This window comes from Pristis pectinata, chromosome 11 (genome assembly GCF_009764475.1).
Source record: "Pristis pectinata isolate sPriPec2 chromosome 11, sPriPec2.1.pri, whole genome shotgun sequence".
Classification (NCBI taxonomy): Eukaryota; Metazoa; Chordata; class Chondrichthyes; order Rhinopristiformes; family Pristidae; genus Pristis; species Pristis pectinata.
The window spans coordinates 10,420,734-10,445,489 of NC_067415.1; the positions used below are offsets into that span (position 1 = coordinate 10,420,734).

Genomic DNA, 24,756 nt, shown 5'->3' on the forward strand with positions numbered 1-24,756 from the left:
AAAATCACCCTAATGCCTTTTTATCCAGGTTTTTCATCAACTTTCCTGTTTTGTTTCATTTGTTCAGGTCAACCAGTAGGCTGCTTGTGTTACAACATGCCACATTCACTAAATAGACTTTAAAGAAGGGTGAATTTCTATCACTGTTGTCTTCAAGGTGGTGTCATGGGCTCTTATTGCTACATGAGAGAGAGTAGTGTAATGTGTCATCTGAAATAAGGCACCTGTGACTGTTCAGTATTCCTTGAATAGTTATGCTGAAATCTCTTTCAACACAATTTTCTAAAATGCTCTCCAAATTGGAGCTAGTGAAAAGAAAGAAGAGTTGTACAGAATGGAAATGGGCCCCTTGACCCACTGACTCTGCATCAAACGTGGCTACATAATTGCTGTGTCAAATATTAAGCACCTATTTACAAAACCCTAAACTTTATTCTCCTACATTCCCATCAACTCCCCCCAGATTCTATCACTCACCTATGAATTAGGGGCAATTTACAGTAGCCAATTAACCTACTGACCCGCGAGTCTTTGGGGTGTGGGAGGAAACCGGAGCACCTGGGGGAACGCAGATAGAGGGAGAACATGCAAATCCCACACAGACAACACCGGAGGTTGGGATAGGACCCAGGTCACTGGAGCTATGAGGCAGTAGCTTTATTAGCTATGCCACTGCTGCCCATACACATCAAAGCTTTTCAGGCTTAGAAGTTAGAGGACAAAAACAAGGAGAGGTTATGTCAGATAATAAAGTGATTGGAATTAGAGTATAAAGAACTTCAACTCAAGGATTAAGAATATAAAAAAAAACTGAGGGGAAAAATAATTGACCTAGTAAATAAAGTGAATTTTGGAGGCCTAGTGCCCCAGAATTTAAAATATTTATTATTTGATTGGTGTGCTATTAGCAGCAGAAAAAAAATTAAAATATTTTCTCCTTTCCCAATACTTAAATCTCAGAAATTATTAATTGATTGTGATAACACCTTTACCACAGAACACTGTGGTTCCGTCAGCTAGGTCAGGGTAATAAATGTTGTCCTTGCCACATTCTAATCCAACTACATTTTGGGAAGGAATGCATGAAAATGTCACAACCTGCTGCCAGCAAAGGAATGAATGTGCGAAGGGTAGCTGTGTGTTGTCTTCCGAAAACTTGCTTGCTATTTTGAAGAAGAAAATGCTGTGAATCGCAGACAAGTTCAAAAAGGATTTCACCGTGTTATCTGTTGGGAAGGGTCTATGTGCCTGGAGTCCAGGATATTGCGAGCAACACATAAGATGCTGGAGGAACTCAGTGGGTCAGGAAGCATCTCTCCATAGATGCTGCCTGACCCTCGTAGTTCCTCCAGCATCTTGTGTGTTGCTCCAGATTCTAGCATCTGCAGTCTCTTGCATCTTCAGGATATTGCTGTCTGACAGCTTTTCATTACCATGTTCTTCCCTAGGCATGCAATGTTTGTAACCTTTAAAAGTTTTTACCCCCTTCCAAATCTAACCTCTTGAATACCCATGATTTACGTTGCTTGTTTGAACTATCTAGACTTGCAAAGTTCTGTAATTCTCACCCTAACTTTCTCCATTGCTACTTCTCCAGAACTTGCCCCTTTGAATAAGCTTTGAGCAGTCTATTCTCCTATTATGTGACTTGCCACAGTTTATAACTGTGTACAGTTTTGGACCCCTTATTTAAGAAAGGATATATTAGCATTGGAAGCAGTCCAGAAGGGATTTTCTTGGCTAATTCCTTGGTTTTTGAGGGTTGTCCTATAAGGAGTGGGAAAAGAAAATAGATATATGTTCTTTGGCGTTTAGGAGAATGAGGTCTTATTCAGGCACGGTAGTGTAGCGGTTAGTGTAACACTATTACAGCGCCAGTGACCCGGTTTCAATTCGGGCCACTGTCTGTAAGGAGTTTGTACGTTCTCTCTGTGTCTGCGTGGGTTTCCTTCGGGTGCTCCGGTTTCCTCCCACGTTCCAAAGATGTACGGATTAGGAAGTTTTGGGCATGCTATGTTGGCACCGGAAGCGTGGCGACACTTGCAGGCTGCCCCCAGAACACTCTACGCAAAAGATGCATTTTTCTGTGTGTTTCGATATACTTGTGACTAATAAAGATATTTTATAAGATCCAAGATCTTAATGTAACAGGCATGTAAGCAGGCATGACAAAGTGCCTGTTGACATGTTTCCACTAGGGGGAGAGTCTTGAATAAAGGGACGTAGTTACAAGATTAAAGGGTGATCATTTAAAACTGAAGTGCATAGAGGGTGGTGAATCTCTGGAATTCTCGACCCGAGAGGGTTATGGAGACTAGATCACTGCAAGTATTTAAAGAGGAGGTAGATACAATTTTGAAAGGAAATTGAGGGCTAAGGACAATGTCTCAGTAAAGGGGTTGAGGGCTGGGGCGGATCACCATATTGAACAGCAGAGCAGGTTTGAGTGACCTTGTGGCAACTCCTGTTCCTTTTTTGCTTGTGTTTAACATTGTTTTGTTTGATAATGCTTTGCTAATGTATCACGGGACGTGATTTGTTTAATAGGGTAATTAAAGAAAGGCTAATCTCATTAAAAGATGGTTCAAGAATCAGGGGCACAGACTTAAAATTTTAGGTAAAATTTACAAGGCGGGGGAAAGCTGTTAAAGTATAATATTCCTGCTGCTAGTTTCGAGGTCCAGTAGAGGGACTTCAGAGTCAAAGTTGAATTAATTGTCATATACACAAGCACGTGCATGCACAGGTGCAATGAAAAACTTATTTGCAGCAGCATCACAGGCACATAGATAAGCAGCTTTCACAAGAAAAACGTAAATTATACACAATTTTTACAAGAAAGAACACAATTAGAACAAGTAAAAAACAAAGTCCATTGTAGTGCAAAATGATCACAGTGGTCATAGTGTTGCTATACTGAGGTAGTAATTAGGGTTGTGCAGGTTGGTTCAAGAACCACATGGTTGAAAGGAAGTAGCTGTTCTTGAACCTGGTGGTGTGGGACTTCAGGCTTCTGTACCTTCTGCCCGATGGTGGCTACGAGAAGATGACATGGCTCAGGTGGTGGGGACCTTTGATGATATATGTTGCCTTCTTTATGCAGCTTGTCAAGATGTTTGGGATATCTGTGTCATGAATTTGAGTTATAAGGGTTAATAGTGCAAAGAATCACAGTGGATTGGTACCAATCTCCTGCCAGCCTCCCCCTCCCCTGACCTCTTGCTTCTGGCTTCTGCCCTCTTCCTTTCCAGTCCTGATGAAAGGTCTCGACCCAAAACATCGACTATTATTTCCCTCCATAGATGCTGCCTGACCTGCTGAGTTCCTCCAGCATTTTGTACATGTTGCTCCAGATTCCAGCATCTGCAGAATCTCCTGTGTCTCCACAGTGGATTTGTATTTACTTTTGCATGGAGCAGGATTAGTAAGGATGTGGAAAATGGTGTATTGTGGATAAATGAAGTCGAAGATAGTGAACAGGAAAAGATAAGTCTTCATAAAGGATGTAAATGGCCCAGGATGATAATCCTCGCGTTATTCATTAAAAGAGTAGTTGTAACAGAATGTTGCTCTACATAGCAAGTCATTAAAAAAAATGTTACAATGTAGGCATCACTGCAGGAGCAAATAAAAAAAATAATGTGTTTGTATCCCTGAAGAGGGCATCCTGCAATTTTCATAATCTGTTATGTAGGCCACAGAGTTTTTCCCTGCCCTCTCCTGGTCATAGTTATGCTGCTTTGATCCCATTTTTTTAAAAAAGAACTTTGGCTTCTGGGAAATCAAAGAAGTCATTTGGATCAGCAAACGGAAGGTCTTCAAACAACTTGCTGTTGCCAATTCCCACAGCATCTGCTTGTCTCTGAGTATTGTGTTTCAAAGAGAGGTTTAGTATTTTCTGTTTACTCTTGCTTCTTTTGGCTATCTGCCCTTCCCTTGTGCTGTACTCTGCCTTTAGTTCCCTGCTGTTTGGTGTCTTCTCAGTGTTTCTCCCTTCTTGCGGCAGTGGAGAATGCTGAAAACACTCAGCAAGGTGAGCAACATCTGTGCAAAGAAACTGAGTTACATCTCAGGTTGATGACCTATCATCGTACTAGAAATAAAGTTAACTTTTAATCAGAGCTGAAAAAAGCTCTTTCCACAGATGTGCATTTTCTGCATTTTGATATTTTGTACTTCCAGTACCTGTGGTATTGGAATCCAATAGATACCACTAACTAGCTGCAGCTGTGTCCAATTTTGGGGAAGGATTGAAGGTCCTGGAAAGGGTGCAGGAAGGATTTACCAGAATGGTTTCATGAATGAGAGAATTCAGCTGCATTGGACTGAAGAAGTTGGGGTTCTTCTTGAAGCAAAGAACATTGAGAGGAGATGTGATAGAGGTGGACACGCTATTACAGCGCCAGCGACCTGGGTTCAATTCCCACCACTGTCTGTAAGGGGTTTGTACGTTCTCCCCGTGACTGAATGGGTTTCCTCCCACATTCCAAAGACACGCAGGTTAGGAAGTTGTGGGCATGCTATGTTGGTGCCGGAAGCATGGCGACACTTGCGGGCTGCCCCCAGAACACTCTATGCAAAAGATGCATTTCACTGTGTGTTTTGATGTACATGTGACTAATAGAGAAATATTATTATCTTATTATCTGAACCAATTAAAAGGTGGTTCAAGGACAAGAAGCAGAGATTCAAACTTTTGGGCAAAATTTACAAGGGGACTGTGAAGAAAACCTTATTTACTGGAGAACAGTTATGATCTGGATCTTGAGGTGATAAAAACAAAATCAAACAGTGCCTTCAAAGGGGAATTGGATAAACACTTGAGGGAAAGTAATTTGCAGAGCAATAGAGAAAGAGTGGGAGAGTGAGACTGGTTTTGCTTGTTCTGGAGCTGGCATAGACTTGGAGCTGAATAGTCTCTTTCTATTCCATTTAGCCTCTTTCTCTGCCGTAACATTTCTATGATTCTGTCACATTTTTTCTTGCTATCTGGTCACTTGCCACCTCTCCACCTTGCTCAGGATTGAGGATGATTCGCTTCCTCTCGTGTTTGTAGGTAATGAGATGAGTAATGAGGTGGTTGGTGAGGCCAATGTGGGAACTGCAGACTCTCCCACTGATGGGGCAGGCGATGGCTGGCGGGTGGGTAGTTTGTGAAGTTCTTCTGCTGCATGTGTAGGGTATCTATGTCCTGCTGATGCATAACCATGGAGATTCTCAATACCACCTCCTATGCTCCTGTTCCACTTTGAGCAGTCCTGGGTCGGAAATTCCTGGGGATGTTGCACTTCTTCCAAGGAGCGTTCAGCACATCCTTGTATCTTTTTCTCTGCTTCCTTGGCAAGCACCTCCCAGATCAGAACTTGGTTCTGAGGTGGTCTTGACCTCTTGTTATCTAACATGAACAACACCATTGAGGTAGGAACCTTTATTAATTGTATCATTATTTCGGCATGGAGTAATTTTAGTCGAAACTGCCTTGCATTGAATTCCAGTTAATATATTTCATGTGTCACTGGACAAATGTGTGCCAGCATTCAGTGTGGAAGCGAATGCTGGCACCAGAACTTGAAATAAGAGTAAGAACTTTTCTGGCATAGTGTCTCTCTTACTGGACATATTGGGATTTTGTCTTGCTCAGTAGTTACTTCAGCAGAGTGTTTCTGAGAATGTTGACTTACATAATGGTGTGAGCCATACCTGCCCCTCTTGTCATTCAGAACACACGTTCTGCTGGTTCCAAACTGAACTATTCCCCATTGGAGCTGCTTGTTATTAGTTAGGCTTTTCTTCTGGCCTGGAATATTTATTCTGATTGGATCACTACCATCTGTACTCTCTGCATGTTCTTACCAATTGCATTGGACTAAAACAAGACATTTTTACACTAATAGTGGAGTAAAGATTGGTAAAGCACTGACTTAGCTACTTATTGCCTTATTTTTCCAACAAAGTTATCATCATGGAATAAAGCTGATTGCAAAAATATATTAAGGTCACATACCTTATAATAGCCGAACATCAAAAAAAGCTGCAGATGCTGGAAAACTGAAATAAAAACAGCAGGTGCTGGGAACTTTCAGCAGTCAGTTGGCATCTGTGGAAAGAGAAATCAACTTAACGTTTTAGGATTGAGGCCCTTCATCAGAACCTGATGAAGGCTCTCATATCTGAAAGGTTAACTCCTTATATAGATATGCCTGACCAAATAATATGTGTTGTTCAGTTTTTATCTTTTAATTAAAAATTCATTTGCCACTTCTGGATTTTTAATTAGCTAACTTGGCTAACGTGCAGGGTAAAACTACTGCTGAGTGTGCTTCACTCCAGAGAACTCTGTTCTTGATGCAGATTGCAGTCAAACTGCAGTGCGAAGTTGCTCATTTAATTTAAACAGAAGTGAAAGTTCACATCAGGAAACTGGTCCAACATTTGTAGTGAATTGGATGCACTCGATTCAAAATGAGCCCTAAGATGCTTTTCAGTTTCACTTTATTTTTTATTGCTGTAAAGATTCTGACCCATGAAAGTAAAAATTGAACCACTGTCTCCTTCAGTAACTCCGCTGGTTGGAGCATAAAATTGTCTGGCTCCTATGTTAGCAGCAGCCATCTGTGCCTCCCAGACTAGAGAGATCCTGGATTCAGTCCCTGGCCTTTGCTGTTAGTGTAATGTTATTGTTGGTGGGTAGAAGAATCCTGCTTTTGATGTTAGTGTCACTGGGTTAGTGAGGAAAAGAAAGATTTACATTGATACTGCTTGTCATGCCCTCAATTCATCTCAAAGCCAATGAAGTACTTTGGAAGAGTTGATGCTGTTGTAATTGGGGAAACCTGTTAGCTAGCTTGCATGAAGAATTGTCCCACAAACAGCAATGAGATAAGTGACCAGATAATAGGTCTTAATGTATTCTGTTACTGTTTTTACCATCCTACCTCAATGCACTCTGTAATGAATTGATCTGTACGAATGGTATGCAAGACAAGTTCTTCACTGTACCTTGGTACAAGTGACAATCATATACCAATACTAATAATGATAGTTGAGGGATAAGTATTGGCTAGGATAGTGGCAAGAACTCTATTGTTCTTCTTCGAAGAACTGTGAAGCATGGTCTTGATTTAGCAACTCATCTCTTTGATGGTCTGACCAGCAGTGCAGTTCTCCCTCAGTAGTCTCATCTTTCCTCTCCTGTTTGCTATCTTGCCACATGCTTGCTGTTCATGGATATGGCGTTAGGACTAGCAGGGTATTGAAAGAAGAGGTTAATATTGGATGGCTGCTTTTATTAAAAAAAAGTCTTGCTCATCGCTTTGTTCCCACTCCCTTGTTAGCATAGGGCTTAAAAACATCTGTGATAATTCAAGTTTCTAAAGCACTGTCTGTCTGGATATTTTACAACCATACAGTTATCATCAAGTGTAATCCTTTCTCTGCTTAATTTCCTGTTTTGTTTAAATTCAGAATTCTAATTAGTTGGTAATGAAGCTGTGGGCAGCTACACTTCGAATTGGTCACAGTGCTGCTGTTTCCAGATGGTGCATTTGTTGTGGTATGAATTCATTCTCAGCTTCCCTTTTAACCCTCTGGGTGAAAATGCAGCCTGATATTAAGTATCAGATGTTGCCTCAAGAAGGCAACATCTATCATCAAAGATCCCCACCATCCAGGCCATGCCATCTTCTTGCAGCTACCATTGCACAGGAGGTACAGAAGCCTGAAGTCCCACACCACCAGATTCAAGAACAGCTACTTCCATTAAATCATTTGGCTCTTGAACCAACCTGCACAACCCTAATCACTACTTCAGTATAGCAACACTATGACCACTTTGCACTCCAGTGGACTTGTAAAAAATTTTTTATCGTGTTCTTGTAAAAATTGTGTATAATTTATGTTTAATTTATGACCTTGCAAAAGTTGTGTATCTGATGCTATGTGCCTGTGATGCTGCTGCAAATAAGTTTTTCATTGCACCTGTGCATACGTGTACATGCATATGACAATAAATGTGACTTTTTTTATTGTATAAACTAGAAGACCCCCTTATGGTGTACTACAGTTGGTGTCACCTGGCCTTGGGTAGTGGTGAGACAATGGATTGGTGCTTCCTTGTTTTCTGTTTGGTCTTTGGAATTTCTAACATTCTTGCTGGAGATGCCTGGGCATAGGGGTGAGAATGAAATCTTGCTCACTTATGATAACCTCCGTAACTGACTATTCTTCTCCTCCAGCCCAAATGTGAACAGGTTCTTTGAGGCTGTGAAAGGGAGGAATGCTAAGACTCTATAGAATGGTTAAAAATTTGTTTCAAAACAACCAATTATTCTGGCTTGTTTGGGAGCTACAGTTATTTCATTCAGTGACCTTGCTTCACAACAATGTAAATGTACATCGCAGGTAGAATATTCATGCTTGGTTTGAGCTTATACAGTAGAGGATGAGCCCATTCAGACAGTCTCACTTCTCTGTTCTTTCCCCATGGTCAGAAAGATCTTTCCTGTCTATGTCCAATAGCCGTTTGAAAGTTGCAATTGAATCTGCACATTAGAGTCATAGAGTCATACAGCATGGAAACTGGCACTTCAGCCCAACTCGTCCATGTCGACTGTGTTACCCAGCGAGGGCTGAAAGCAAATTGCTGTAAATCTCATAATGAATTCTGAAAATGCCAGAAGTAGCCAGCATCTCTAGCAACAGGGAAGCAGAGCTAATGTTTTAATGCTTTCCACCTTCAATGTTGCCTGACCCTTTGAGTCTTTCTGTAGAAGACTGGTCCACATTGGTTTGAAGGGCATTGTTTGCTTTTTATCATTTAAATTGTAAGTAGTACATAGACTAATAATCCAGACCTTTTATATTGATAATCTACATTGGCAGGCATGGTAGTGTAGTGGTTAGCTTAATGCTATTACAGCGCCAGCGACCTGGGTTCAATTCCAGCTACTGTCTGCAAGGAGTTTGTATGTTCTTCCCTTGTCTGCGTGGGTTTCCTCCAGGTGCTCCAGTTTCCTCCCACATTCTAAAGATGTATGGGTTAGGAGGTTGTGGGCATGCTATGTTGGCACTGGACGCGTGGAGACACTTGCGGGCTGCCCCCAGAACACTCTACACAAAAGATGCATTTCACTGTGTGTTTTGATGTACATGTGACTAATAAAGATACCTTATCTTAGAATGAATTCAAATCCCACCATGGCAGTTTACAAATCTAGTAGCTTCCAAGAAATATTAAAGCCATTTTGTCGTGCCATTTAGCCATCTGAAATGGGCTAGCATGCTACTCAGATATATATCAAGGGCAACTGGTGGAGAAGCAGTAAAATATTCTTTTACTATTTCATAGAAAAAGTTATTTTCCTGAGGGAAACATTGGGTTGATTGTTGGTATGGTGCTGGAAAATTGATCAAGTGCAATTTCAGATGAACAACTAGCTTTTCTTCTTGTGAGTTTTTGATGAAGGGAACATTGACACCCAGGACAAACTCTGCTGATCACTTCATGACTGAAGGCCTGCACTGATGATGGCAGGTTAGTTCCTGTTACTTATGATGACTTAAGCATGCTGATCTCTGAGGGTCATGGGCTCAAGTCCTACTCCAGGAATTTGAACATAAAGCCTAATGGTCCTGTGTGGTACCAAAAGTGAGTGGCATTGTTTCTTTTGTTTTTGACAACACTGCAAGGTGTAGTCCCCTTAGCTCTCAAGAGGAAAGTTCAGTGTCACTATGTTGAAGAGGAGCAGGGAGTTAGCACTGTGTCCTGACTAACTTTTCTTCCTCTTTCACTGCTGAATTTCTTAGATTACCACGGTGACTGCACTTCAGAAGCATTTAAGATAAGATTTCTTTATTAGTCACATGTACATCGAAACACACAGTGAAATGCATCTTTTGTGTAGAGTGTTCTGAGGGCAGCCCGCAAGTGTCGCCACGCTTCCAGCCCCAACATAACATGCCCACAACTTCCTAACCCATACGCCTTTGGAATGTGGGAGGAAACCAGAGCATTTCATTAAACTTCAAAGTGCTTTGGGCATCCTGACATGAACGTGAAAGATGCCATGGAAATGAAGTCAAATCTTTTAACCAGAAATATGTTGTCCTGTATTAAAATGCATTAGTTTCAGTGTGATTTTTTTTTTTCCCCTGATCCTAATAAAACATTGATTCAATCCTCAAGTGAGTTTAGTGTCAACTGAATTTGTTGAATGAAATCATAATTAGTCGAGCCTCTTTATACTACTGCATCAAAGTGGTGCTGATTTTATTCCCCTCAACATGAATAATAATAATCCACTTCTTTTATACAAGAGGGCATAGCTTTAAAGTGAGAGGGGGGAAAATTTAAAGGAGAGTTACGAGGCAAGTTTTTTTTTACACAGAGAGTGGTTACCAGGGGAATTGGTGGAAGCAGATACAATAGCAATGTTTAAGAGTCATTTAGACAGACACATGAACAAGCAGGGAATGGAGGGATACAGACCATGTGCAGGCTGATGTGCAGTTTACTGTGGCATCGTAGTTGGCATAGATATCATGGGCCTGTTCCTGTGCTGCATTGTTCCATACCCTGGTGAGTTGCGCCCAGGACTGAATCAGAATCAGGTTTATTATCACTGATGTATGTCGTGAAGTTTGTTGTTTTGCGGCAGTAAGACAAAAAAATTACTGTAAGTTACAAAAATAAATTAAATAGTGGAAAAGAGGAATAATGAGGTAGTGTTCATGGACCTTTCGGAAAGCTGATGGTGGAGGGGAAGAAGCTGTTTCTGAAACATTGAGGGTGGGTCTTCAGGCTCCTGTACCTCCTCCCCGATGGTAGTAACGTGAAGAGAACATGTCCCGGGTGGTGAAGGCCCTTAACGATGGATGCCGCCACCTTGAGGCACCACCTCTTGAAGATGTCCTCGAATTCTTGTGAATTCATAGATCCCGGTAAGACTCTGGTGTGTTAGTGACATTAAGTACATACACATAACTACCAAACATTTATGGCATGAGTTTTACAGTCTGCAAATAAAAAGAAAGTATGATTTAATTGTAAAAAAAAACTTGTTCTGAATTAATTTATACTTTTGAGGGAAAGGATTCCTTCATGCTAAATGCATAGAAATATTTAAAGTTCATTTGAAACACTTGTGGCTGATAGAAGAAGAAACTTCAAAAAAGTTTTAAGATTGACGGAAGCTGTGGACATGAGGGGTGAGAATGAAAGTATGAAAGTGTACTTAGTTAGAATAAACTACATTGAAAGTAGTTTGTCGAGCAACCATAAAGAGCAACCTCTGAGGCTGAGTACAGGTGTCATTAACTGATTCATAACTTGAAGTACTTACTTATTAAACACAGTGCCTGCAGCACTTCAAGATGGAAGTCCATCACTACCTTTTCAAGGGCATTTACAGATGAGCATTTAATGTTCACCTTGTATGCATCTTGTGAGTGAATTAAAAGAATTCCTAATGATCAGCAGAAATGGCACACTGACAATCTCTGTTGACTTCTAAAGCTCTTGTAACTCTTAATGTTGCTGGAGTTTGTGTGTATTTTAAGACAGAAAAGCACCCCTAGGAATAGATATTTGGAATCTCTGAAATATTGGTTCTGAATTGTGGTGGATCAGTAGCCATCTGCATCAATTTCAGTAACTTTCTTTCTGTGCATGTATTAAATTTATGACCAGATCTTTTTTAAAAAAAGAGACAGCATTCTAAATCTACACACTGGTTCAACCTGTGGGTTCCCTGTGGTTATCTTTGACAGGACTGTTGCAAATTCTGTAGACACTTTGCTATTTTGGGTTGGAACTTTGACCTCTTTGGCAGCAGGCAAGAAAGCGCGTCAGATTTATAGCGAGTTCAGCCTTTCAAAATGTCAAGCACAGCTCTCGACCTTTTGTACTCAGTGCGATCCCAACCTCCTTCAAAAATTGTCGTGGTGTGTGACAGTAACACTGTCTCACCTCTCCCATCTGTGATCGGGGTATTGAATAATTGTAACAATACTGGATTGGGTTAACTATTTACAGTTTGCAAGCAACTTCCAGCGAAAGTTGTGATAAAGCTGTTTTGGTGTGAAGGTTTCTAATAATGCAGATACCATTCAGGAGGTGTATTCATTTCAAGTGTAGGTTTTGCTTTGTAGGGAAGAATGTATTTTTACATTCTTTGTAAATGATAATTTAATCTTTTGATTTCTCTTGATGTTCATCACCTGTGTGGCTTTCCTTGGGTGCTGAGTGGCAGTCTATATCCTCCGTTATGTTTTTATCAAGCTTGTTTGTAATGGGCAATCAATCTCAAAGCATAGCTTTGTTCAGTGCACATTTCATGCACTGTTTAAACTGATGAAGTGAGGGTAGCAGGATCAGAAAGAACATAGAACAGTACAGCACAGCACAGGAGAAGGCCCTTCGGCCCACAGTGTCTGCGCCAAACACGATGCCAAATTAAACTAAATCTCTTCTGCCGGCACGTGATCCATATCCCTCCATTCCCTGCATATTCATGTGCCTATCTAAAGCCTCTTAAATACCACTATCATATCTGCTTCCACCACTACCCTGGCAGCTATTCCAGGCACCTACCACTATGTGTTTAAAAAAAACTTGCCTCAGATCTCCTTTAAACTTTTCCCCCTCTCAATGCATACCCTCCAGTATTTGACATTTTTACCCAGGGAGAAAGATTCTGACTGTCTACCCTATCTATGCCTCTCATGATTTTATAAACTTCTATCAGGTCTCCCCTCACCCTCTGATGCTCCAGAGAAACAATCCTCTCCTTAAAGCTCATACCTTCCAATCCAGGCAGCATCCTGGTAAATCTCTTCTGGAAAGCATGCGGTGAGGTGGGGAATTTGTAAGAGACAGTTTAACTTATAAATAAAAAAATAGGTAATACTCATCAGGTCAGGTGGCATCTGTGGAGAGAGAAGCAGAGTTAACTTTTCAGATCAATGAGCCCTTATTAGATCTAGAAAGGTGATTAAGCAAACCTGCTTTAAGTTACAAAGACAAGTAGGTGGGGGGGGGGGGGTTGCATTCTGAATTATAAATGCTGCTGAAACTTGTACACAAAGAGAATTTAATATATTAAAGGAATGAAAGAATAGCGTATTAGCGATAGCATCATGGATAGAAGTTTAATGAGAGGCATAGAAAGGGTAGACAGCCAGAATCTTTTTCCCAGGATAGAAATGTCAAATACTAAAGGGCATAGCTTTGAGGTAAGAGGGGGAAAGTTTAAAGGAGATGTGCGGGGTAAGTTTTTTACACAGAGAGTGGTGGGTGCCTGGAACGCACTGCTAGGGGTGGTGGTGGAAGCAGATATGATAGTGCCATTCAAGAGGCTGTTAGATAGACACATGAAGATGCAGGGAATGGAGGGATGTGGATCATGTGCAGGCAGACGGGATCAGTTTAATTTGGCATCATGCTCGGCACAACATCGTGGGCCAGAGGACCTGTTCCTGTGCTGTACTGTTCTATGTTCATGGAGTCATAGGGTCATCAGCACAGAAACAAGCACTTCAGCCCACAGAGTCTGTGCTGATCAATCAGCACCAATTTATACTATTGGTGTTGGTTTATTATTGTCACTTGTACCGAGGTACAGTGAAAAACTTGTCTTGCACACCGATCGTACAGGTCAATTCATTACGCAGTGCGGTTACATTGGGTTAGTACAGAGTGCATTGCTCCCTTTTTTTTAAAATTATCCCCACATTCCCATCAACTTCCCTCAGATCCCACCACTTGCCAACACATTTGGGGCAACTTACAGCAGCCAGTTAACTTACCAACCCGCACATCTTTGGGAAGTGGGAGGGAAACAGGAGCACCCGGAGGAAATTAGCTGGCATAGATGAGTTGGGCTGAAGGGCCTGTTTCTCTGCTGCATGACTGGATGAAACCCACCTAGGGAGAACGTGCAGATGCCTCACAGGAAGCGTCAGCAGTTAGAATTAAACCTGGATCGCTGGAGCTGTGAGATTGCCTCACTGCGTCACTCTGGGGATGCTCATCAGGTCAGGCAGAATCTGTGAACCAGGGTTAACACTTCAGGTCAACGACCCTTCATCAGACCTGGAAGAGTGAGAAGCAAACATGTTTTAAGTTGCAGAGAGGTGGAGGAGTTGCCTTCCCCATTCATAACCTAAAATTCTTAGTTATTAAAACATTAAAAAAAACAAAAAAAGTTATTAAACACCTAAAACAAAACGCAGCAAGTCAAGATGGCAGAGCATTTGTTGCGGCCTGTTCATCAGGTTTTGTATAGATGCATACTGACCTCCAAACCTCTGGAAATAAAATTTTTAATTGGTGTAAATTGGTTTGTTATTGTCACCTGTACCGAGGTACAGTGAAAAACTTTGTTTTGCATGCCATCCACACAGATCATTTCATCACATCAGTACATCGAGGCAGTACAAGGGAAAAGCTATAACAGAATGCAGAATGTAGTGTTACAGTTACAGAAAAAGTGCAGTGCAGGTAGATGATAAGGTGCAAGGCCATGACAAGGTAGATTGTGAGGTCAAGAGTCCATCTTATCAGACAAGATGTCCATTCAATAGTCTTATAACAGCGGGATAGAAGCTGTCCTTGAGCCTGGTGGTACGTGCTTTCAGGTTTTTGTATCTTCTGCCCAATGGGAGAGGGGAGAAGTGAGAATCTCTGGGGTGGGTGGGGACTTTGATTATGTTGGCTGCTTTACTGAGGCAGCGAGATGTGAAGACAGAGTCCATGGAGGAGAGGCTGGTTTTTGTGATGTGCTGAGCTGTGTCCACAACTCTGCAGTTTCTTGCAGTCTTGGGCAGAGCGTTTGCTGCACCGTGCTGTGATGCATCTGGATAGGATGCTTTCTATTAATAATAATATAGGGAAGAAACCGGGGTCCATTTGAGGGGATCAAACATGAAAGGTCCAGAAGACCACAGCTCTCCAGAACTAGATGGTCTGACCTCACACATTCATTGGATAATATTGGAACTTCTCTCTGAGTCAGGGCTCTGTTTTGAATTTATACCAAAAGACTAAACTGGGGGAGGGGTGGAGAGTGGTTGGAAGAAATGTACAGTAAAGACTTTTTAATGAACCCAAATGGTTTGTGATTGCTCGCAATGTAAGAGTCATCTCATTGTGTCAAGATTATTTCTCTAAAGAGGATAAATCTGAATATTTATAAGCTTCAATTTGCTTGGCTTTTCAGCTCTGTAGAGGATTGTTTCAGGTTTTCTTAAGATGCTGGAAGTGTTTGGATCAAAGCTATTATCAAGGGGTTGTTGGAATTAGGATGCATAATTCACCATAGTCTCCCTGGGTGCAACTGATCTCAGATTAAAAGAAAACTCACTGAATGTTTTTTGCATTGCATTGAGGTCTTTGGGAGGATCTCGAGCTGTCACTGAAGTTTTGGCAAGCTTCTTCCTGCACCAATCATGAAACTCTATGCAGGGGAATTAAGAGACCAATCACAAGAGGGAATTTAAGAATCATTGGTCTTGGCATTCTGTTTGCTTGAAACAAAACCCAGTTTATTTATTAATATGCAGATACCAGAGAATGCAGATGTGGGAATCTGGAGGAAAAACGAGCTGCTGGAGGAGCTCAGCGGGTCAGGCAGCATCTGTAGAGGGTAATGGACAGTTGACGTTTTGGCTCAAGACCCTTCACCTGGACTGAAAGAGTAGATAGGAGAAGGCTGGTATAAAGAGGTGAAGGAAAGCAGTGGACAAGAGCTGGCAAGTGACAGGTGGATCCAGGGAGGAGGGGTGATTGGCAGATGGCTTGGGGGGGGGGGGTGTGGGGATGGGATTAGAAATAGCGACAAGAGGCTGGGAGGTGATAGGTGGAGGCAACAAAGGGCTGCAGATGATGGAATCTGATTGGACAGGAGCATGGTACCAAATAGGGGAGGCAGGGAGGGCAGATTGGGAACGGTGGAAGGAGCGGACCCAGTGGGAGGAGTGTGGGGGTGATGGGCGGATGTCCTCATCTATTAATATCTTTTTGTGGAAGGAAAACCCTTGACCAACTCCACAACGCTTTCGTTTCTCTTCCACTCCTCATCACAATTGCAGATTGGTAATAATCCTACATTTTTATTTTCCATGGTGTGGACATCACCAGCAAAGTCAACATTTATTGCCTGTGAGAAGGTGGGGAAGGCAGTGAATTCCACGGCTTGGTACCAGTGACAATGAAGGAATGGCAGTGGATATCTGGATGATGTATGAATTGGAGGGGAGCCTGCAGATTGTGGGCTTGCTCATCTTGTTCTTTCCAGTGCTGAAGTCAAAGTCAATAGTTTATTGTCATATGCACAAGTACATGTATGCACAGGTACAATGAAACACTTGCAGCAGCATCACAGGCACATAGCATTAGAGACACAACATGGCGATATGGAATGAGCTGCCAGAGAAAGTGTATGGGCAGGTACAGTTACATTTAAAAGACATTTGGACAGGTACAGGGATAGGAAGGATTTAGGGGAAAATGGGCCAAATGCAGGTAAATGGGAGTAGCTCAGGAAGGCACCTTGGTTGGCATGGATGAGTTGGGCTGAAGGCCCTGTTTCCATGCTGATATGACTCTATAATATGTGTTCATATATAATATGTGTTCATATTCCACTACTATTGTTTGAGAATTTGAATTTAATTTTAAAAATCTATTATCACTAAAAGTGACAATAATATATTTTTATAAACCATCAAATAAGTTGGCTGTTGGAATTTTTAGAGAAGAAACTGTACCATTTTACTCAGTTTTGCTCCAAATTAAATCAGTGTCACAGGTTGAAGGAGGTTTATTGGTATTGGTTTATTATTCTCATTTGTACTGAGGTACAGTGAAAAACTTGTCTTGCATGCTGTTCATACAGATCAATTCATTACACAGTGCGTTGAGGTGGTACAGGGTAAAACAATAACAGAATACAGAGTAAAGTGTCACAGTTACAGGGAAGTGCATTGCAGGTAGACAATGGTTATAACAAGGTAGATTATGACGTCAAGTGTCCATCTCATCGTATAAGGGAACCGTTCAGTAGTCTTATCCCAGTGACTATTGAACCACCAACACTCCTTCTGGTCTTGCTAGTGATACTCATGGGTCAAGAACGAGGGAAAGTTCAGCAACAACATTAATTCAATACTTACCTTATGTAATCCAAGCAACCATCTGGGTTCTAGTTTTTGACCTCTTGTACTAAGATTATGTGTATAATTTTAAGATGCAGTGTTTATTCTTTCAGCATATTTTTATAATGGTCCAAATTCTCTGGAGTAAATGTGCTTTAATACCATTGGTGTTTCACAAAGGTTAAAATTTCAGGAGGGGCAGGCACAGTAGTGTAGTGGTTAGCGTAACGCATTACAGTGCCAACGACTTGGGTTCAATTCCCGCTGCTGTCTGTAAGGAGTTTGTACATTCTCCTCGTGTCTGCTCTATGCAAAAGATGCACTTCACTGTGTGTTATGATGTACATGTGACTAATAAAGATATCTTATTCTGCTTTTATCAGAACATGTTGGTTGGGGGCCTCGTTGACCATTGGGTTAATACTCACCAGAAGACCAGGCATGGTATTGTGTAATGTTACAGATTTGGAAACTATACTGTATATGTGATTACCAACGGATGACAGCAGCCCAGATCTAATCGGTAATTAAATTGAGAGACTTCGTTCATGTCAGATTATGAAGGCAAGTCACAAACAATTTCCAATGTCCCTGAGATTCAATTGCTGTCTTGCATCTCTCTGTTTGCAATGATTATAATGATTGTGGCACTGAATCCCTCGCATTAAGAGGCAGAATTCAATTATTTTATATATATCTGATGTAATAAGGAGTTTGGACAAACTTGGATTGTTTCCTTTGGAGCATCAGAGGCTGAGGGAGAGACCTGATAGAATTTTATAAACTAATGAGAGCATAGATAAGGTGGATGGAGTCTTTTTCCCGGGGTGGAGATGTCAAATACTAGAGGGCATAGCTTTAAGGTGAGAGGGGGAAAGTTTAATGGAGATGTGCGAGTCAAGTTCTTTTATACAGAGTATGCGTTGCCAGGGCTGGTGGTGGAAGCAGACATGATTAGTGGCATTTAGACAGGCACATGAATGTTCAGGGAATGGAGGGATAAGGTAGATATGGAGAAGTATGGTAGGGTGGAGGGGATAAGTTTAATTTGGCATCATGGTTGGCACAGACATTGTGGGCTGAAGGGCCTTTTCCTTTGCTGTACTGTTCTATGATGTGGTTTGTATATCTTCTGCATTCTTGTTTTTGCCAAGACTTTTAACTGGCATTTACATGGCTCCTTTATTGGCTATAAAGTGCTCAGTGAAGCCTTGAAAGGGACGTGAGAAAAGCACTGTATAAATTCATGTTATTTTCTGTCCAAGTTGTTCTAACAAACACCAGGACAAGTCAAGACAGGGGAACAAAATTTTGGATAAACAAGTGGATTTTAAAGAGCATTCGTCCATAATTGCCTTCCAGATCCTTTGAGAGGGTAACTGGGTCTGGAGCTGGATGGAGGCCAGGGCAGGTAACGGTGGTGGATTTCTTTCTCTAAAACATATTTCACAACAATCCAGAATTTTTATAGGTCTTTTTTATTCCAGTTTTATTCAATTTCTAGAATTCAAATGACTCACCTGCCTTAGTGGGATTTGAATTCTTGCTTCCAGATCAATTGCTCAGGCCTGTGGATACCAGTCCTGTAGCTTAACCTCCACACCATGTTTTCTTCTCCAGGTTTAAGATCTGTTTTATTTGTTCTCAAAGTACTGGCAGGTGCATGAAATGTTTGTAGCATATCTCTTTGAACTCTGAAGTTCCTCAGCAGAAGAAATATAAATTTTGTTGCTTCCAAGCAACAGCCCCTGTCAAGCGTGTTTACAATTGTACAACCATTGGTTGTGGCACTGCAGGTAGTAATTGCTCAAACATAGTTATGTGTGTGACATTACTCCAGTGGAAAACAAAAAGGTAACAGCCATTTTAGGTACAATTATTTAAAATGTATTCCCAGATTCTCCCCCTTGATCATAATGATGCTGATAACAGCAACAAGAATGAGTTTCGGGGCTAGAGAGATTATTCTGGAAGAGGAAGCACATGTAGCTTATCAAAGAAAGAACTGGTTGACTAATTCCGTCCTTAGCTTGGAAGGATGAAGTTTATTTTGAGGAAAGCTGCCTGTGTGTATGGCAACTAATTCAGTGTTAGGAACTGGCAAAATAATGACAAATGATCCCTCCTAATGGTAAACACATTACTGAGCATTAATGTTCAATAGCTCTAATACTAGAGGGCATGCGCTTCAGATGAGATGAGGTAAGTTCAACTGAGATGTGCAGGGCAATTTTTTTTTACACAGAGAGTGGTGGGTGCTTGGAATGCGTTGCCAGGGGTGGTAATGGAGGCAGGTACAAGAGAGGCATTTAAGAGCCTCTTAGATTGGCACATGAATGTGCAGAGAATGGAGGGGTATGGACATTGTGTTGGCAGAAGGGATTAGTTTAGTTAGGCAGTTAATTACTAGTTTAATTTGTTCGGCACAACGTTGTGGGCCGAAGGGCCTGTTCCTGCGCTGTACTGTTCTATGTTCTATGTTAGCTCTGCAGTGGCTAATATAATAAGTATTTTATCTCTTAGGGAGATGTTTTATCTCTTAGGATAGGACTTAATTCATTGGAGCATAGTAGACTGAGGACTGACCTTGTAGAGGTGTATAAAATCAGGAGGGGCATAGGTAGGGTGAATGCACATAGTCTTTTTCCCAGGGAAAGGGAACCGAAAGCTAGAGGGCATAGGGTTAAGATTTCAGGGGAAAGATTTAAAAGAGACCTGAGGGGCAACCTCTTCATGCACAGGGTGGTGCGTATGAGCTGCCAGAGAAAGTGGCAAAGGTAGGTACAAGAATAGAATTGAAAAGGCATTTGGATAAGTACTTGAGTTAGCTCTTTACAACAGCAGGCCCAGGACAATGGACAAATGACCTGCCTCAGCTGTATCATTTCAAACATCAGATACCTTAGCTAAGCTTCAACAATCCTAAGGAGATTGACTCTTGGGCAAACAACTATACACACTCAACACGCTCCTCCCTCCCATTGAGATATTTTGGGTATCAGTATTTAATGTACAACTTTTTAGAATGTACAAATAAAACTTAAACAGTTTAATTTACCAGACTAATAATTTAGAGGGTTTGCACCAATAAACTTGGAGCATTGTGTGCAACTCCGATCACCCAGCTATAGGAACGATGTTATTAAGCTGGAAAGGGTGCAGAAAAGATTTGCAGGATCTTGCCGGGTCTGGAGGGCTTGAATTGTAAGGAGAGACTGGATAGGCAGGGGCTCTTTTCCCTGGAGTATAGGAGGCTGAGGGGTGACCTTATAGAGGTTTATAAAATCATGAGGGGCGTAGATAAGGTGACAGGTCACAGTCCTTGTCCCAGAGTAGGGGATTCTAAAACTCGAGGGCATAGGTTTAAGGTGAGGGGAAGAGGACCTGAGGGGCAAGTTTTTTTTTTACAGAGAGTGGTGGGTATATGGAATGAGCTGCTAGAGCAAGTGTGTAAAATTGGAACATTTAAAAAAAACATTTGGACAGGTAAATAGAAAGGAAATATTTAGAGGGATAGGGCCAAATGCAGGCAAATGGGACTAGCTCAGGAAGGCATGGATGATTAGGGCTGAAGGTCCTGTTTCCACGCTGTATGATTACACGTGGATAGGAAAGGTTTAAAGGGATACAGGCCAAACGTGGGCAGATGGGACTAGCTTAGATGGGCATCTTGGTTGGCATGGATGAGTTGGGCCGAAGGGCCTGTTTCTGTGTTGTATTACTCTGACCCTACAAAAAGATAGTTATGTTACAGTTCCACAGAGTACTGTCGAGACTCCATCTATGTTCACCTAAGGTCACTGCACCTTGGGAATTGTATGTTGGAGTGGGCACGGCACAGACTGAGCTAAAAGGGTTAAATTATGAGGAGAATATATCAAAAGGGATAGGAGTAGACCCCACAAGACTGCCCTCCCATTCAGTAAGGTCAAGGATGGTTTTGCCTTGGCCTTGGTTCTACTGTCTTGCCTAGTCCCCATTACCCTTGATTTGTCTGTAGTCTATTATCTTTTTTAGCTTTGAATGTTGTTAATGACTCAGATTCCACGGTTCCCTGGCTTTTTATTATTTCCTTTTCAGGATCTGGGCATCACTGGCAAGGCCAGCACTTATTGTCTATCTCTAATTGCTCTTGAGAAGGTGGTGTTGAGCAGCCACCTTGAACTGTTTCAGTCCGTCTGGAGAAGGTACTCCCAGAATCCTGTTTCAGAGGATTTCCAGGATATAGATCCAGTGCCAATGAAGGAACGGTGTATGTTTTTAAGTCAGGATGCTGTTTATCTTGGAGGGAAAGCTGCAGGTAGTAGTGGTTCCAGGTTCCTGAAGCCCTTATCCTGCTTGGTGGTAGATAATGTGGCTTTGGGAGGTGCTGCCAGTATATCCCAGATAACATTTTATAGATGGGACACATTGCAGCCAATATGCATTGGTGTTGGAGGGGTTGCATGTTTAGGTTGGTGGATGGGGTCCTAATCAATCATGGTGCTTTTTCCTGGATGGTACCTAGTGTCTTACGAGTTGTTGAAGCTAGACATGTCCAGTCAAGTGGAGAGTATTCCATCACAGTCCTGATTTGCGCCTTAGGTATGGCGAGAAGGCTTTGAGGTGTCAGAATGTGAGTCGCTTGCTGTGGGATATCCAACCTTCTGACCTGCCCTGGTAGCCACAATATTTGTGTGGCTGGTCCATTTGAGTACCTGGATAATGGTGACCCCCAGGACGTTGTTGTTGGGGTCTCTGGTGGCAATGGTGTTCAATGTTCAATACGGCGGCACGGTAGCGTAGCGGTTAGTGCAACGCTATTACAGTGCCAGCGATCGGGGTTCGATTCCCGTCGCTGTCTGTAAGGAGTTTGTACGTTCTTCCGTGTCTGCGTGGGTTTCCTCCGGGTGCTCTGGTTTCCTCCCACATTCCAAAGACGTACGGGTAGGTTAATATGGGTTTAAAATGGGCGGCGCGGACTCGTTGGGCTGGAAGGGCCTGTTACCACGCTGTAAATAAAATTTTAAAAAAATTAAAATTTAATGTTCAGGGTGGGTAGTTAGATTCTGCTTAATCTTTCCTCATAACGATAACCCCTTCCACCCAGGAATCAATCTAATGAACCTTTGGCACACTGACTCCCAGGCAAATATTTCCTCCCTAAATAAGGGAGAATGGAATAGTTTCACCAGTGTACTGTACGTTGTTGCAGAACTTTGCCACTTGTACTCAAGAGATTGCTTTTGCCTAGGCTTATATTCCATTAAGCAGATAAGACTTGGAGGGGAAGTAATTGAGTTCTTTCTGTGATGATGTGTTTAGGTAGCTAGAGAGAAACTATTTCAGATGGATTTTTGTGTTTAAAAACTTCTGGCTATAACCTTGAAACTAGAATTAGGCTGTCCAATTACGATGGTGGGTGGGATATCCTTGCATGAAGAGAAGTATCTGTCTCCCCTCCCCCTAAAATTGATTGAAGATTTTAAATCTAAGATTGATTTTTGTTTGTTCAGAATTAAACTCTTTTTTTAAAAAAAGAGATGGAGTTAAAATATAGAACTTCTGTCTTATTAAGTATGGGATGTTATGTTACAGTTGTACAAAACATTGGTTAGATGGCAGTTAGAGTGTTGTGTACAGTTCTAGTCACCACACTGCAGGAAGGATGTGCTGGCAATAGAGAGAGTGCAGAAGAAGTTCACCAGGATGTTGTCTGGAACGGAAGGCTGTAATTATTAGGAGTGATTGGATAGACAGAGTTTATTCTCACTGGAACGTTGGAGGCTGAGGCGTGACCTTATAGAGGTTTATAAATTATGAGGGCATAGATAGGGTGGTAGTCAGAATCTTTTTCCTAGCTCAGGGGAGTTTAGAACTAGAGGGCAGATGTTTAAGGTGAGAAGGGAGTTATTTAAAGGAGATTTGAAGTTCTTCATACAGAAGGTGGTGAATATCTGGACTGAGCCCTAGAGGAGGTGGTGGAGACAGATACAATTGTAATATTTAAAAGGAGTTTGGACATCTACTTTGGATAGGAAAGGCATAAAAGAACACAGGCATGGTATGGGCAAATGGGATTAGTGTAGATAATGCTGAGAGCATTTATATCTACCTGAGAGTACAGAGGCCCTGGCTGGATGTCTCATCTGAAAGACAGCAACGCTGACAGTGCAGCACGCCCTCACTTGGACACATAGCATAAGTGAAAATTTCTTTTAAGTTATCTACTTGGGGGCTTATCCGTAACTCAAATGTAGGATCGCCTTGATGCCCAATTCCAATTTTTGCTGTTTTCCCAATTTTCTACTCTTTGATGCTTGTGTTGAACTTTTCTCCACATTTAACAGAAGGAAAATATGTAAATAAATTTTGACTGTAGTTTTGTTCTTCACAGAAAGTGAAATTGTGAAGAAAGAAGGCAGATGAAATAAAACAACTACTGCAGGGAACTTGAAGTGGGTCAATGTTTCAGGAGGGACCTAGCAAAAGATATCACTTTTATATTGTTGTGAATTTTTGAGGTTTGTCTTGTTTTGCTGGTGGTTTCCAGCAATTCACATGTTCCCTTTTGACCATTAGAAACTGACAAACTTCATTAACTTACATATACACCTCTTCTTCAGGAACCACATGTTGGAAATGTGAAGTAAAAACAGAAAGCATTGGAAATACAGCTCAGTTAGCATCCGTGGAAAGAGAAACAGAGTTAACTTTTCATGTCAGAGACTCTGTTAGAACTGGGAAAGAAAGAAAACAAGTTAGTTTTCAGTAGCAGAGGAAATGGGGGTTGGATGCGTAGGACAAAGGGAATATCACTTGATAGAGTGAGACCAAATGAGTTAATGTGGCAATTAGAATCACATTATTCATCTTTATCTGTGTTGTGTGTTGCTAATGGGCAGGCACAATAGTGTAGCGGTTAGTGTAACGCTGTTACAGAGCCAGTGACCCAGGTTCGATTCTGGCCACTGTCTGTAAGGAGTTTGTGTGTTCTCCCCGTGTCTGCGTGGGTTTCCTCCGGGTGCTCTGGTTTCCTCCTACCTTTCCTTTCCAAAGACGTACGGGTTAGGAAGTTGTGGGCACGCTATGTTGGCGTTGGAAGAGTGGCGACACTTGCAGGCTGCCTCCAGAACACTACGCAAAAAGATGTGTTTCACTGTGTGTTTTGATGTACATGTGACTAATAAAGATATCTTATCTTAATAGCAGGGCTGTGGGACATGCAAAGCAGGCCAGACTATACTAATAGAAGGAGAAACATTGAGCCAAAATATTGACAGGCAGAAATAGTCAATTCTGATACAGTTGAAAGAAAGAGTGAGTTACGTAAAGTTGGAGAATTCAATATTGAGTCAAAAGGCTGCAATGTGCACTGACTGAAGATGAGGTGCTGTTCCCCAAGCTTGCACTGGCGTTATGGTGACAGTGTAGGAGGCCACAGACAGATGGGTCAGAGTGGAAGTGTGAGGTGGGGAATTAATGTGGCAGGCAACTGGAAGCTCAGGGTCACTTCTTTGGACTGAATGCAGGTACTCTGGTGTAGAGGAGACCACCTTGTGAACACTGAATGAAGTACACTGGACTGGAAGAAGTGCAAATGAATGCAGGAAATGGGTGTTTGTG

The 24,756-nt window shown here is 41.8% G+C and overlaps 1 protein-coding gene across 1 annotated transcript in view; it reads left to right on the forward strand.

Annotated features, from left to right (window-relative positions):
- dhrsx (dehydrogenase/reductase (SDR family) X-linked) overlaps positions 1 to 24,756 on the forward strand; it is a 204,489-nt gene that overhangs the window by 17,343 nt on the left and 162,390 nt on the right. The gene's annotated exons all lie outside the window — the stretch shown is intronic.